At 39.5% G+C, this 15,430-nt stretch overlaps 1 protein-coding gene and 1 pseudogene across 6 annotated transcripts in view; one reads left to right on the top strand and one right to left on the bottom strand.

Annotated features, from left to right (window-relative positions):
* Positions 1-15,430, bottom strand: part of NTNG1 (netrin G1) — a 415,083-nt gene that overhangs the window by 151,593 nt on the left and 248,060 nt on the right. The window lies entirely within an intron of this gene.
* Positions 4,512-4,683, top strand: LOC132541522 (U2 spliceosomal RNA; annotated as a pseudogene).

Here is a 15,430-nt window from a genome sequence, read left to right as displayed (position 1 = left end):
TTTCCAACTATTACACCATTTCCCGAGACAATAAGTTAGGTCACCTGCATGTTAGATGTCAAGCTCAGGCAAAAACAGGAAGTGTCACAAGACCCTTAGAATATACCTAAAATAGACCTACTAGCTATTTCCAAAATGGAGACCCCCAAATATTCATCTGCAATATTCTTTTTCTAATTAATTAATTTTATTACCAGGGCACTACTCAGCTCGGGCTTATGGTGGTACAGGGGATTGAGCCTGGGACTTCAAAGCCTCAGGCATGACAGTTTCTTTGCATAACTATTATGCTATCTATCCCTGCCCTACCATCTGCAATATTCTTATCTTTATGTTCATGATTAGTCAACAATCTGTTCTGCCTTATATATTAATTCTTTTTTTAGCCACCAAGTTCCAGACGCTAACATGATGCCAACCAGACTTCCCTGGGCAGATGACTCCACCAATGTATCTTGGAGCCCTGCTTCCCCAGATCACTGCCCCATCAGAGAAAGAGAGAGACAGGCTGGAAGTATGGATCAACCTGTCAGTGCCCATGTTCAATGAAGAAGCAATTAGAGAAGCCAGACCTCCCACCTTCTGCACCCCATAATGATCCTGGGTCCATGCTCTCAGAGGGACAAAGAATAGGAAAGCTTTCAAGGGAGGAGATTGGATACAGAGTTCTGGTGGTGGGAATTATATGGAATGGTACACCTCTTATTCTATGGTCTTGTCAATACTTCCATCTTCCATTTATAAATGAAAAAAAAAAAAGAAGAAAAATAACCCAATGTGAAAAATGGGTAAAGGACCTGAATAGCTATTGTATTAATCCCTATGATTCTAATGTCTAGCAACTGGACAAATGAATGGATAAAAACAAGAAAGGTATAAAAAATAAAACATCATTTTTGTAAAAGAGAGAGAGGGAGGGATAGAACTCATCTGTTTAGAATTTCATCACTTAGTAAGAAACACATAATGCAAACTCACATATATAATTTAACGTTTTCTTTTTTTGCTCCAGGGTTATTTCTGGGGTTTGGTGCCTGCACTATGAACCCACTGCTTCTGGAGGCCATTTTTTTCCATTTTTTTTGTTGCCCTTGTTACTATTGTTACTGTTGTCATTGCTACTGGATAGGACAGAGAAATTGAGAGAGAGACAGAGAGGGGGAGAGAAAGATAGATACCTGCAGCCCTGCCTCACCACTCATGAAGCTTTCTCCCTACAGGTGGGAACCAGGGACTCGAACCTGGGTCCTTGTCCACTATAACAAGTTTGCTCAACCAGGTGCACCAGCACCCAGCCCCGAGAGTATCTTTTCTAAATAAATAAAATAAATATACATCTCTTGCTGGGGGGGGGGGAATACTACTAATGAGTTTCTATTTTTATTTAAATTTTTTAAATTTTTAATTATTTATTTTGAATAGAGACAGAGAGAAATTGTGAGGGGAGGGGGAATTAGTATGGGAGAGAGACAGAGAGACACCTGCAGACCTACTTCACCACTCATGAAGCTTACCCCCTGCAGGTGGTGACCAGAGGCCTGAACCCAGATCCTTGTGCACTGTAATGTGTGTGCTTAACCAGGTGTGCCACTGCCTGACCCCGAGTTTCTATTTTTAAAGCAGGAAAATAACATTAAAATTTTCTTTTAAAAATTTTTTTACTGGAGTAATAATGCTTTAGAAGACAGTTGTCATAAGAATATATTACTTATCTCTCACTGTTGCCTGACATCACTATCACCACCAATATAAGTCTTCTTCCAATGTTGTACACTGGTTCTCCACTAATGGCTATCTTGATCCTTCTCATCTTCTTCCTCCCACCACACACACCACTGCCACCACCACCAACAACAGGTTGCAAGAGGTAACAACTAGTCTTAAATTTCATAAAGTGTTTCTTCCTTCCTTCCTTCCTTTCTTTTTTATCTTTTCTTTTTCTTTATTGGGGGCATTATTGGTTTACAGTCGACAGTAAAATACAATAGATAGTACATGTTTAACACTTCTCAGTTTTCCACATAACACTCTAACCCCCCACCTCCTTCACCATCATGTTCCAGAACCTGAACACCCAACCCCCACATCCAGCATATTATTTTTCTTATAAGATAGAGGCAAAAAGAAAGAGGCTTACTTCAGTGTGGTAAGGGATGAGATTTGTACATGGCAAAGCAGTACACTATACAAATGAATTATTCACTGGCTCCTCCCTTGGTTTATTTTTGCTTTTGTTTTTCTTGTTGTTTGACTCAAGTCTTCCAGATATTTCTGAAGTAAATATCATGGCATATTCTGGCATATTCTTCAATGTATTTGATGGTTTTTGATCTAACATACAAGTCTTTGATTCACTTGGAGTTGAGTTTTGTGCATGGTGACATGTAGTGGTCCTGTTTGATTCTTTATGTTTCAACTGATTTTTTTCATAGCACCATTTATTGAAAAGACTCTGCTTCCTCTGTTTAATGTTCTGAGCCTCACTGTCATGAATTAGTTGCCTGTAGGTGTGAGGGCTTATTTCTAGGGTGTCAATTCTATTAACCAACATTTATTAAGTGCAAATCATGGTTTAGATATGGGGTGATAAAATTAGCCATGATATTGAAAGCTGGTTCACTACAGATTAAATCAAATTTCCCATGTAGTTTGTTTTTTAAAAGATTTGTTAATTTATTTATTATGAGAGAGAGAGAGAGAGAGAAGAGAACAGAAGCACACATGCACACACACAGAGAAAGAGAGAGGGGGAGTGAAGAGGGAAGAGAGAGAGAGTCAGAGTCCAGAGAACTGTTCAACCCTAGCATAAGTTATTACTGGGGAGTGAACCTACAACATCTAGGGCATTGGACAGGCCAGTTGTATACTCTTATATTGTGTTATCTTCTTCTACCTATCCCTCTATATACTCTGAATAATGACTGAGCTGAACTGAATGATCATTTCTTTCATTATTATGAGATTCTGTGATGGCACACATAGCCTATGCTGCTTCGCAGCTTTCTGACACAAAGAAGACATGCTAGTTTCCTTCCTAGGATTTTATCAGGATTCCAGCTACTATACTGGTAGCTCAAATGGGGCTTCCTCCACCCCATTTGGTTGTGTTCCTCAAAGTCTGCTTTCACTCATTGATAGGTTCATGAAATTCACATGGTGCATGGCCAAGCAAGTGTACTATCCACGTGAGTTATCCTGCCAGCCCTAACTATCCATTTAAAAAAGTAACTTCACTATTAAACTGAAAATACCATGCAGGCAGACTTGTGGAAATTTTTAGGTTTGGGGCTTGGAGGATAGATCAGTCTGTTAGAGCACAGAATGTATGTGCCTGAGTGCCCAGGGGTCACAAGTTCAATCATTGGCTCTGCCATATACCAGAATGGAACAGTGCTCTAGTTTTTCATTTCTCTTATAAAAATGAATAACAATTTTTAGAAAATTTATCAGTTTGAATAAAATAAAATAAATAAAATTTATTACTTTAGAAGATCTAATTTAAGTGGGGATCAGGAAGTGGCCCACTCTGTAAAGTACATACATTACCATGTGCAAGGACCCAGGTTCAAGCTCCAGTCCCCAACTGCACAGAAGGAAGCTTGTGAGTACTGAAGCAGTGCTGCTGGTGTCTCTCTTTCTCTCTCCTTCTCTACTTCCTTCTCTCCTTTCAATATCTTTCTGTCTCTATCCAAACAAAGAAAAATGACAAAACAAACAAAGACACAAACAAACAAAGAAAAATGACAAAACAAAACAAAAATGACCCCTGAAAGTGGTGCAATTATCATGCAGACATAGAGTCTAGCAATTAATTTGTTTGGCTTTGTATGTTAAGCCTCTTTCCAGCCACCAGGTTCCAGATGCTAGCATGATGCCGACCAGACTTCCCTGGACAGATGACCCCACCAATGTGTCTTGGAGCTCCACTTCCGCAGAGCCCCACTCTACTAGGGAAAGAGAAAGAGGCAGGCTGGGAGTATGGATCAACCCGTCAATGCCCTTGTTCAGTGGGGAAGCAATTACAGAAGCCAGACCTTACACCTTCTGCACCCCACAATGACCTTGGATCCATACTCCCAGAAGGATAAAGAATAGGAAAACTATCAGGGGAGGGGATGGGATGGGATGAGGAGTTTTGGTAGTGGGAATTGTGTGGAGTTGTACCCCTCTTAACCTATGGTTTTGTTAATGTCTCCTTTTTTAAATAAAAAAATGCACAAAAATAAGTAAATAAATAAATCAAAAGGTATAGAGAAATGGGATGGGAGGTGCCCAAGAAATACCTACTGCATGAGTCTTGGATGAGAGTAGGGCAGATGTGAGAAAACCCTTTCTGAAACTTTGTTCAAGGCGCTCCCTGTCCTTCCCTCTGTCAAATTTAAACCAGCTTTTTTTTTTTTTTTTTTTTTTTTTTTTGATGAGTGCTCTCTAGACCTTGCCAGTCAAGAATTCCACTAACTACAGCAACACCAGTCATGATGCTAATTTGTTAGGACTTAACAATTATGCAGATCACTTCTCGGCCTTTTGGCTAAGATCAAGTGTAGTAACAATTATGAAGAGACCTTCAGAAATGAAACAGCAAAAGCTGTCTTTCACTGGGATGTTGCAGCAGGCTGTAAACAGTTTATTATCATTTCTTTCACACTGAAAGCATTTCTTGAATGTCAAAAATGACATCAACATTCAGCAGGATGAGGAGGTGCTGGCAGTGATGAAAAGGTTTGTTTTCCTAAACCCATTTCAAAGATCTCTGCCTTCCCCCCACCCCCTGGGTCTGTAAACTTTCATACTGCAGTCCGCTTTCCTTTAAAGAAAGAATTAATAAGAGTTAAGGAAATGACAGGGGGGTCCCATTGGGAGCAGGCTTCCAAAGTGCACAGACCGGTGTTAGGATCCCGGTTCGATCCCTGGGCTCCCTATTTGTAGGGAGTTCACCTGACAGGCGGTGAAGCAGGTATGCAGGTGTCTATTTTTCTCTCCCCTTCTCTGTCTTCCCCTCCTCTCTTGATTTCTCTCTGTCCTATCCAGCAACAACGACAGCAATAACAACAACAATAACAACAATGATGATAAACAACAATGGCAACACAAAGGAATACAATAACAATAAATTAAATGATGTTTTTTCTTAAGTCTGCTTTTCAATAGTCACAGGAATAAAAATGTAGCAAATATACTTGGAAGAAAAACAGAAAGCATCCAGTAGATGAATGTTAAAAAGTAGTATCTATACTTTAAAAAAATTTTTGTATTATCTTTATTGAATTACTGGATAGACACAGCCTAGAGAGGAATGAAGAGGTAGAGAGAGAACAAGACCAAGAGACACTTGCAGCCCTGCCTCACCACTTGTGAAGCTTTCTCCCTGCAGGTAGGGACTGGGGGCTTGAAAATGAAACTGTGTCCTTGCACATTATAACATGTGCGCTTGGGGCTGGGTGGTGGCGCACCTGGTTAAGCACACACACATTACAGTACACAAGGACCTGGATTCATGCCCCTGGTCCCCACCTGCAGGGGGGAAGCTTCATGAGTGGTAAAGCAGTGCTGCATGTGTCTCTCTGTCTCTCTCCCTCTCTACCTCTTCCTCCTCTTTCAATTTCTCTGGGTCTCTATCCAGTAATAAATATATTTTTAAAAAATGTGCGCTGTGTGTTAAGTATTAGCTGACACTGTGTATTAAGTAATCTTGATATCTTACCTGTAGTGGGAGCTCAATATAAGCTTTCTTACAGTGACTAGCTGAGTAGATTAGGAATACAGATGGAATTTCAGGAGCATTATTTAATTTTGTAAATGCTTTATGAATTCAAAGCAAGTTAAAATATTTATGTACTACTTATGAATTAGAAATTATCTATTCATTACCATATAAATTAAATTACTTGATTTCCTTGCTCAAAAATCTTCCAGTGATTTCCTACTGTATTAAAGTAATCTGGGTCTGCGCAGTGGCATACCCAGTTGAATGCATACATTATCATGCACAAGGACCCAAGCTCAAGCCAGCCACCCACCTGCAGGGGACACACTTCACAAGCAGTGAAGTTGGGTCTGAAGAGGTCTCTTTTTCTCCCTATTTTACCCTCCCCTTTCAATTTCTCTGTCCTACCAAATAAAATAGAAAGAAGGAAAAAAGGGAACAAATGACCACCAGGAGCAGTGAGTTCACAGTACAGGCACCAGCCCTAGCAACAACACAGGCGGCTAAAAATCTAAATAAATAAAAATAGTCTATAAGATCAAAACATTCTGGTACTTGCTCAAATCCCCCTACATCTCAGTTACTGCCACTTTTCAAATCCACTCTCCCACACTGTCCTACTATCTGCCTTTGCTTTAGGGAGAGGATGTCTTTATACTTGCTGGTTCTTCTTTTGAAATGCCCACCCCCCACCCCACCTCCCATCTCTGTACAACCTTCTCCTCTAGATCACTTAAACCGTGCTCTGATATACAATTATCTGTTCTCAGAGAAACCTCTCTAGACTACTTGTTACTCTTTATAACTCAGTGTAATAACTTTTTTTCCCTGATGTCACTGCCTAAAAATGATAAAAGTATTGTTTTACTCATAGTATCTGGTATGCGATTAAGCATCCAGTAAATATTTTACCAAACCAGTGTTTCTAAATGAATCTGTTTGATGACAGAAACCAAGATGTCCTAACTGGTCTGTGATAGGGTTCATATTGATTCAATCAATCTATTATCATCTTCTATTTATATTTCTTTGTAATCAATGTCCCTGCCACTGTGCTCTGGGCTATGATTCAAACATAAACCGTGGTTTATATTTATCAACTTCAGTTATGAGAAAAATTGGGCAGGCAGGATGTAATTACATTGTCATGAGCTACAAAAGACTGACTCTGTGGCCCACAGCAGTGACCATCAAAATCAGGTACATTCTCTCCATTAATTCAAATTATGTGTCTAAATCTCTATACTATTAGCAGCACAGAAATAACTACAATTATTTGTGTTTTTAGTTGACTTGCTCAGGTTTTTACCGATGGGAATAGCATTATCTGATATTGACTTCAGTATTTTAAACATTATTTATTTTTTTTCAGGAAAATGACTACTTGTTGAACAGTTGGCCATCATTTAGACTAATTTATGATGGGTCTGCCAAGACTAGAAATCACAAAGAAAGCCTAACAAAAGCTAATCTGTCAGTTCAAGACACAGACCTCAATTATTCAATCACAGCTAAATTCTTCTACTTTGAGGGTACAAAACTGTCTGCACAACAGGGGTCTAGGTGACTTCATAATGTCTGAAGATTTTAAGGTTATGAAAATAAGTTACCTGTAGGCAATCTGCTTTGCTATGATCATGGCCCAGGTTCAAATTCTAGCACTATATGAGACTGCTATGGCACTTAGTTAACTAAGTTTTAGAGCTAAGGTGTCTCTCCCTCTACCTCTCTGTCTCTCTCTATACACACACATATATGACGTATAGAATATATATATGAAATAAAAAGAGTGAAAAAGTTGGCTTGGGGGTAATAAAATTGCACATATATATGAGGTCCCTGTGCTAGAAAAATGAACAAATGGATAAAAACAAACTGTATTTGTATCTATTTTCAAGAAACATCAGGTTGTGGATATTATTAATCTCTCTGCCTAATATAATAATATAATATAATACAGATATAGATATATCGATATAATATAATATTTTGATCATCAAATTAAAAATTGCTTAAAATTCATTACTTTCAACCTTCCCCTTCTCCTCCCCCTACTCTTCCCCTTCTCCTCCCCTACTCTTCCCCTCTCCTTTCCCTTCCCTTCCCTTCCTTTCCCTTCCCTTCCCTTCCCTTCCCTTCCCTTCCCTTCCCTTCCCTTCCCTTCCCTTCCCTTCCCTTCCCTTCCCTTCCCTTCCCATTTTTTTTTTTTTGCCTCCAGTCACTGGGCCTAGCTCTCCCTGTGGAACATTTTTCCTTTTTTTTTTTTTTTTTTTTTTTAATTTTTCCAATGTATTTGATAAGACAGAGATAGATTTAGAGAAGAATGGGAGACAGAAAGTGAAAGAGAGAGATAGACACCTACAGACTTTCTTCACTGCTTTTGAAGTGTCCCTGCTGCAGGTGGTGAGCGGGGACTTGAACCTGGGTCCTTCATTGTCTTTCCACATAGTACTCTGTACACTTATCTGGGTGTACCAGTGCTCGCCCCCTAAACAGATTTTTCTAATTTAGGTTTTTTATTTTCCCTCTAGAATATTATTTTGGGAAAAGATGACCAAATTTTCAGTGGGCTAAAGCAACACTATGAATGCAGCAAGTGAACTGGAGGTGGAGAATCCTGTATTTATTATTTTTTTGGCTATTATATTTATTTATTCATTTATTTATTGGATAGAGACTGCCAGAAATTGAGAGTGAAGAGGGAGCTAGAGAGAGAAGGAGACAGAGAGACACCTGCAATACTGCTTCACCAATTGCAAAGCTTTCCCCCTGCAAGTGGGGACCGGGGGCTTGAACCTGCACCTTTGCACATTGTAACAGGTGCACTCAACCAGATGTGCCACCACACCCCTTTTCTTGTTAACAGACTCTCCTAGAGTTTGAAGATTAAAAAAAATAAAAAAACACTACTCATACTTGGGACAAAATCAGTGTAGAAGTAGTGATTTGCTGTTGATTAACTCTTCAAACAGGAACTCAAGATGGCAATAAAACAAAGCTAAATTTGATCTATTCACATCCATCTATGTTCCAATGCATAATTTTAGAATAACAACTTTACTACAAAAAGATACCAACTAACGTGAGCCAGTGACATGAACAGGGGCATGGCTCCAGAGGCCCTGCCCCGATCCCTCACTCACTCTCTCCAAGATCCAGTTACCAGGCAATGACTGTGGCAAAGTGAGAGCCTCTGAGACCCTGCAGCTGCCAGCACAGCTGGCGACAGAGCCACTCTGGGGGTCTTTCCACAGGCCCCACAAACCCTTAATAAGTCTGATGAATCTGAGAAGTCCCCTTGTATCAGAGTAAAATGGATCGTAGCTTTGATTGTGATTGTGGTGTGCTGGAGCCACTTGATCACTAACAAAAGACATCTTCTGTGAAACAACAACCACCAGGGCTTCCTGTTGAAAAAAATAGTAATAAAAGAAGAAAAGAAGCAGAATGGAAATGGTGCTTACCAGCACTAAATGTATCTACTCTCTGAGGAGAATGTTCATAGAAGTCTATTGTGTGCATATTTATTCACATTTTTGTTAAATGATATATGGTTTAGCACACTAAATCTGAGTGCATAGTAAAAAAAAAAAAAGACGAACTAAAACTTAATAATTAGTGCCATTTTATGTCTCTTCATCATTAAAATAATATTTCACCCAATTACTTTTTCTCCACAAGAATGAAAAATATCCATACCATCGATGTTTACTTTCAGATTTTAAACTTTTTATTAGCAATTCAATATTGATTTACACAATTACATGTCAACAGGTGTATAATTCCACACCATTCCCACCACCAGAGTTCTGAATCCCAAGTCCCTCCATTACAAACTACCACAGTTCTCCCAATGTTGCAGACAACTCTGCAACTACCTGTTTACATTTGTACATAATTGCCCCTTTTTCTTCCAGGTCCAGTCTTCTCTTCCCCTTTAAGTCACACATAACGTTGTTACTACATCCAAATATCTCTCCCCTTTTCCTCCTCTCTCTCTTGGACCTGATGGAGCTGGAGTTCAGAGCTCTCTTATCTATCCTCTTCCTCCTGTCACTTTTCCCCCACTGGGAGTATGGATGAAAGTTGTTCTGGGGGTGCAGAAGGTAGGAGTTCTGGTTTCTGTAATTGCTTCTTTGCGGGATTTGAGCATTGGTAAGTCGATCCATATCCCAAGCCTGTTTCCCTTTCCTTAACGGGGTAGGGCTGTGGAGAAGCAAAGTTCTAGGCTCAACCTGACGCTGTTGACTGGCTAAGGGCAAACGCTAGAAGAAGAAGAAGAACCTTACAATCTTAATAATTTTAAATCACCAATAAAATTTTAAAAAGAAAAAACAATACTATGCAGCTGTCAAGAACAATGAACCCAACTTCTCTGACCCATCTTGGACAGAGCTAGAAGGAATTATGTTAAGTGAACTAAGTCAGAAAGATAAAGATGAGTATGGGATGATCCCACTCATCAACAGAAGCTGACTTAGAAGATCTGAAAGGGAAACTAAAAGCAGGACCTGATCAAATTGTAAGTAGGGAACCAAAGTAAAAACCCAGTGTTGAGGGGTAGACATGTAGCTTCCTGGGCCAGTGGGGGGTGGGAGTGGGCGGGAGGGATGGGTCACAGTCCTTTGGTGGTGGGAATGGTGTTTATGTACACTCCTAGCAAAATGTAGACATATAAATCAGTAGTTAATTAATATGAGAGGGGGAAATCAATTGTATGTCTCAAAGTTTCTCAAAAGACAGATTGAATCTTTTTAATATATAGGCTACGTATTTGATATGCGGACTCTCTCAAAAGCCTAGACCAAGTAGATTAGAAGCTTCCAATAGCACAGCTATATACAAGATACTGGGTAATGTACAGCAAACCATAACAAAGGGACTTTTCAAAGTTAACCCAATTAACAAATAATGTGATAATAATATTAACTATTGATTGTCTTTTTGAACCCTAAGACAGCAGGAACCTCACATCTTCACTATAGAGCCCCTACTTCCCCCAGTCCTGGCACCCTTGGATATGGCCCACTTTCCCGTATGCCTCTCCCAATCCAAACCAAATAATATTGCATCCGCCGATCACAACCTAACCAAAGCAACGATTGCCATCTCAACATGCTTCACCTCAGAGTGTATCCAGAGACTTCACGTGTGGAATGACAACCCTTCAGCTTCATTACTCGGGTGAGACCTTTCCTTTTATAGTACACTCTAATTTCATCTCAGGTAGTTCACTTTCTAACAAAGTCCCATAACCTAGATATACACCAGTTTCTGTGAGAGAGAGCTTATGTGCACACGTATCCATAAACTACTGCAAAATATACACCTGAAAGCAGGATTACACTAGAGTTTGCAGTGAGTACCTCCCTAACACTTCCTCTCCACTATTCCAAACTTGGGATCCATGATTGCTCAACAAATTGTTTGGCTTCATATGTTAACTCTCTTTTCAATCACCAGGTTCCAGATGCCACCAGGATGCTGGCTAGGCTTCCCTGGATTGAAGACCCCACCAATGTGTCCTGGAGCTCAGCTTCCCCAGAGACACACCCTACTAGGGAAAGAGAGAGGCAGACTGGCGGTATGGACCGACCAGTCAACGCCCATGTTCAGCGGGGAAGCAATTACAGAAGCCAGACCTTCTACCTTCTGTAACCCTCAACGACCCTGGGTCCATGCTCCCAGAGGGCTAGAGAATGGGAAAGCTACCATGGGAGGGGGTGGGTTATGGGGATTGGGTGGTGGGAATTGTGTGGAGATGTACCCCTCCTACCTTATGCTTTTGTTCACTAATCCTTTCTTAAATAAAAAATTTAAAAATAAAAAAAAATAAAAAAAAGAAAAAACAGTGAGCCTATGTCATATAAATAAGGACAAAATAATAGTGTTGGAATGATGTATCATATGAACAGTAGATTCCCATTAATATTTGTCAAACTCAGCTGGTTATTTAATCATGTAAATATCAGACCTCATGTCAGATGTATAGGCACTGATTGGGTACAATGCTAAATATAAGCAGGAAACAGAATGCTTTCTAGATATTGAGGCGCCAAAGATAGGACAGACTAGGACTCTGATCCATGATACATTCTAGTAATGGAAGCCAGAAAAAATATTTACACTTTTGTTTTTGCCACTATGGTAGTCAAGCACACATTAAAATCTTCTTACACACTGATCTAAAAACACTTAATAGGACCGGAGAGAGCAGGCAAGAGAGCTTACCTGGATAATCCAGTGATTTGACATGTGCACAGCTCAAGTTTGAGCCCAGCCCCCACCACATTGCTATAGTTTCATTGCTGTAGATTCTTTCATTATCTCTGCCCCTCTACCTAATAATAATAATAATAATAATAATAATAATAATAATAATAATAATAACAATTGAAAGAGGGGAAGAACTTAAGGAAGATTGGTCCTATAATGAAGGTTCCCAACTGTGGCCATGGACTGTGAGCTCAGGCTGACAAGGACTCAAGAGGTATACAGGCTCCTGTGCTAAATATAAATATACATGGGCCCCAGGTCAGATCAATGTGGTAAACAGTTAAATATATATATATATATATTTCAGGTTTGGGAACCACTCTGTCCTACTACAGCTTTCAAGTTCTATTCTCTATCACACTCCCAGACAGTAAGTCTGGCCCACTTCCATGTTAGCTATCAAGCTCAAGCAAAGATTAGCTCAAGTCCTGGGCCACTAGAAACATACCTACAATCAAAATGGAGAAGCAATTACAGAAACCAGAACTCTTTTCTTATGCACACCAAAAAGAAATTGGGTCCATACTCTCAGAGCAGGGAAATGATAGGAGAAGATGACCAGAGGGCTCTGAACCCTAATTCCACCAGGCCAGAAGCATTTTTCACTAGGAATCTTTGAAGGGAATGGGATCTGAAAAGCACCAGAGGAAGTCAAGCACAGTTTCACTTATCTGAGAGGGAAAAGGAAAAAGAAAGGACACTCAGAAGTAGTAGTATGTATAGGTGTAACTTAAAAAGGAAGTGAAAGCAGGGCTCTACAAGTGATTAAAATTGGCAAAGAAATATAGAAATGTATCTGTAGATATAAGTACAGGTAATCATATATAGTTAACCCATATCTATGACCTTGTGAGAACTATAGTAGTTCTGCTGGAGAGGGATGGAGACACAGAGCTCTGTTGGTGGAAATGCTTCAGAAGTATACCTTTATTATCTTATTTGTGAATTATACCTTATTATCTTAAATTTGTGATTTAAATTTATTAAATCACAAATTAAAAAAGAAAAAAATAAGCAATAAAAATAAATTGAAAAAAGAGACAAAAATGGGTCAGAATGATAGCTCACCAGGTAGTAAATAATGCATTAAGTCCTGGCTTAAGTCCCAGCACTATAAAGGACACATAGAACATATCATGGAACTGAGGGAAGTGTCCCCCTAACACACAGTGGAAAAGGGAAAAAGCAGAAGAAAGAAAAGGCTTCCTGCAGTGTTGAAAGTGAACATGTGCAAGGCTCTGGCTCCTCAAAAACAAAGAAACAAAAATATTATTTAATATACTTTTGAGACTATGAAGAAGAGTAGGCAAATCACTGAAATTAGATGAAATTAGGTGAATATTCAAGTCAGCGCATAAGTAGATTCCTTTAGCCCAAGGAATGAAAGTGGTGATCTGCTAAAATGTTACTTGGTCAATTAAGAGTGTTCTATATAAAGAAGAAACCCCATAATGACCTTGGGTCCATACTCCCAGAGAGTTAAAGAATTGAAAAGCTATCAAGGGAGAGGATGGGATATAGAGTTCTGATGGTGGGAATTGTGTGGAATTGTATCCCTCTTATCCTATGGTTTTGTTGGTGTTTCCTTTTTATAAATAAAATTAAAAAAAATTAAAGAAAAGAAGAAACCCAGAGGAGGTCAAGGAAAGGATGGATATCTATATATCTGTATCTATATAAGTATCTATATTACATATCTATCTATCTATCTGGTGTGGGGGGAGGAGGTGAATGAGAGGGAAAGAATCATGCACACATTCATGCTTCCTATGAATGTTTCCATAGACAGTATAGAAAATTATTTGTCTTGGGTCTAAGTTATTATTAAAATCACAAATAGCTCTGATTTATCAAGGTTCTATTTTTTCCTTCTCTCCCCTCTCTCTCTCTGTCTGTCTCTTTTTACCAGAGCACTGCTCAGTTCTGGCATATGGTGGGGCAAAAGATTGAATCTAGGACTTTGGAGCCTCAGGCATGAGAGTCTCTTTGCATAACTATTATGCTATCTAGCCCACACCCAATATTTTCCTTTAAAAAAAAAAAACCTCCCCATTCTCTATAAAACCTTTATTTCTCCCAGTCCTGGGAACTCTAGAGTATGCCTTATCTTCCTGCACACTTCACTCAATCCATACCATTTGATACTGCGTTTGCTGAACTCAAACAAATCAGTGTAGTCAGTACCACCTCGACGCCTTTCACTTTGAATTGTGTCCAGAGACACCAGGCCTAGAATGTCAACCCTTCAGCTCCAACACTCTGATGAATCCATTCCTAGCTCATAGGACTCCTCAATTCCATATCAGGTGGTGCACCTCTGAACAAAGCCACAGAACCGAGATATAGATCAGGGCTCATGAGACAGAACACATGTGCACATGTACCCAGCGATGCCCATTCTAGGGGTCTGCTCTTGTTCCTTGCTCTGTTTAATGCTATTCTTCCTTCTGTCCTTAACATATCTTGTAGCTATATCATCAGCTACTTGTTCCCAGGTGCAGTGCATCCCCCCCAAAAAAGGGAACTTAAAATGTTTCTTTTCTTGCTACCAGGGCTTCACTGGGGCTTTATGTGTGCACAATCCTACTGCTCATTGTAGATGATGATGATGTGATCATCATCATCATGATTTTTAAATAGAGGTTGGAAGGCAGAGAGGCAGAGAAAGCAAGAAATAGAGATAGAGAAAAGGAGAAGAGATACTGGAGCTTGTGAAGCTTCCCTTCTTCATGGTGCATCCCATGTGATGGTCTGGGGCTCAAACCTGGGTGCTAAATATGTTACAAAGCTTGCACGCTACTGAGCAAGCCATTTTCTAACCCCTTTAAGAAAGGACAATGTTCAGGGGCTGGGTGGTGGGACACCTGGCAGAGTACACATGCTATAATGTTCAAGGACCTGGGTTCAAGCCCCCAGTCCCCACCTGCAGGAGGAAAGTTTTGCGAGTGGTAAAGCAGGGCTATAGGTGTCTGTCTCTCTTCCTCTCTAACACCCCCTTACCTCTAGATCTCTGACTGTCTCTATCTAATAAATAAATAAAGATAATAAAGAATTAGATAGAAATATTTAAAAAAGGAAATGTTCATTCTCTGGTATTGGAAACAGATGATGGCAGAGATTAGGGACTAACAGTGAACTGCTTTTTTTTTTTTTTTTTAGTTCCTACTATGTGCCAGGTTTTTTACAAATGCAAATGCAAAGTAAGAAAGTCTTGACTGTCATGAGGGCTAGATCAAAGACACACTTAAGCCATTTTTGAAAGAATGTGTTAAATAAAGCGTGCCTTGCAATAATTTCCAAATGCTATTCTTGTCCCCTAAGCCTGATCAAAGCTTCTTTTAAAACCAGGCACTGAGCATTTTATCTTGGATATAAATTTTTCACTTGTTTTGACATCTCTAAAGATTTTTTTTAAACTTGCCCAAAAAAAAAAAATCTAAATATATA

Source organism: Erinaceus europaeus, chromosome 11 (genome assembly GCF_950295315.1).
Source record: "Erinaceus europaeus chromosome 11, mEriEur2.1, whole genome shotgun sequence".
NCBI classification, from domain to species: domain Eukaryota; kingdom Metazoa; phylum Chordata; class Mammalia; order Eulipotyphla; family Erinaceidae; genus Erinaceus; species Erinaceus europaeus.
The sequence above is the reverse complement of the archived record's forward strand: the minus strand, read 5'-3'. Positions and strand labels throughout refer to the sequence as shown.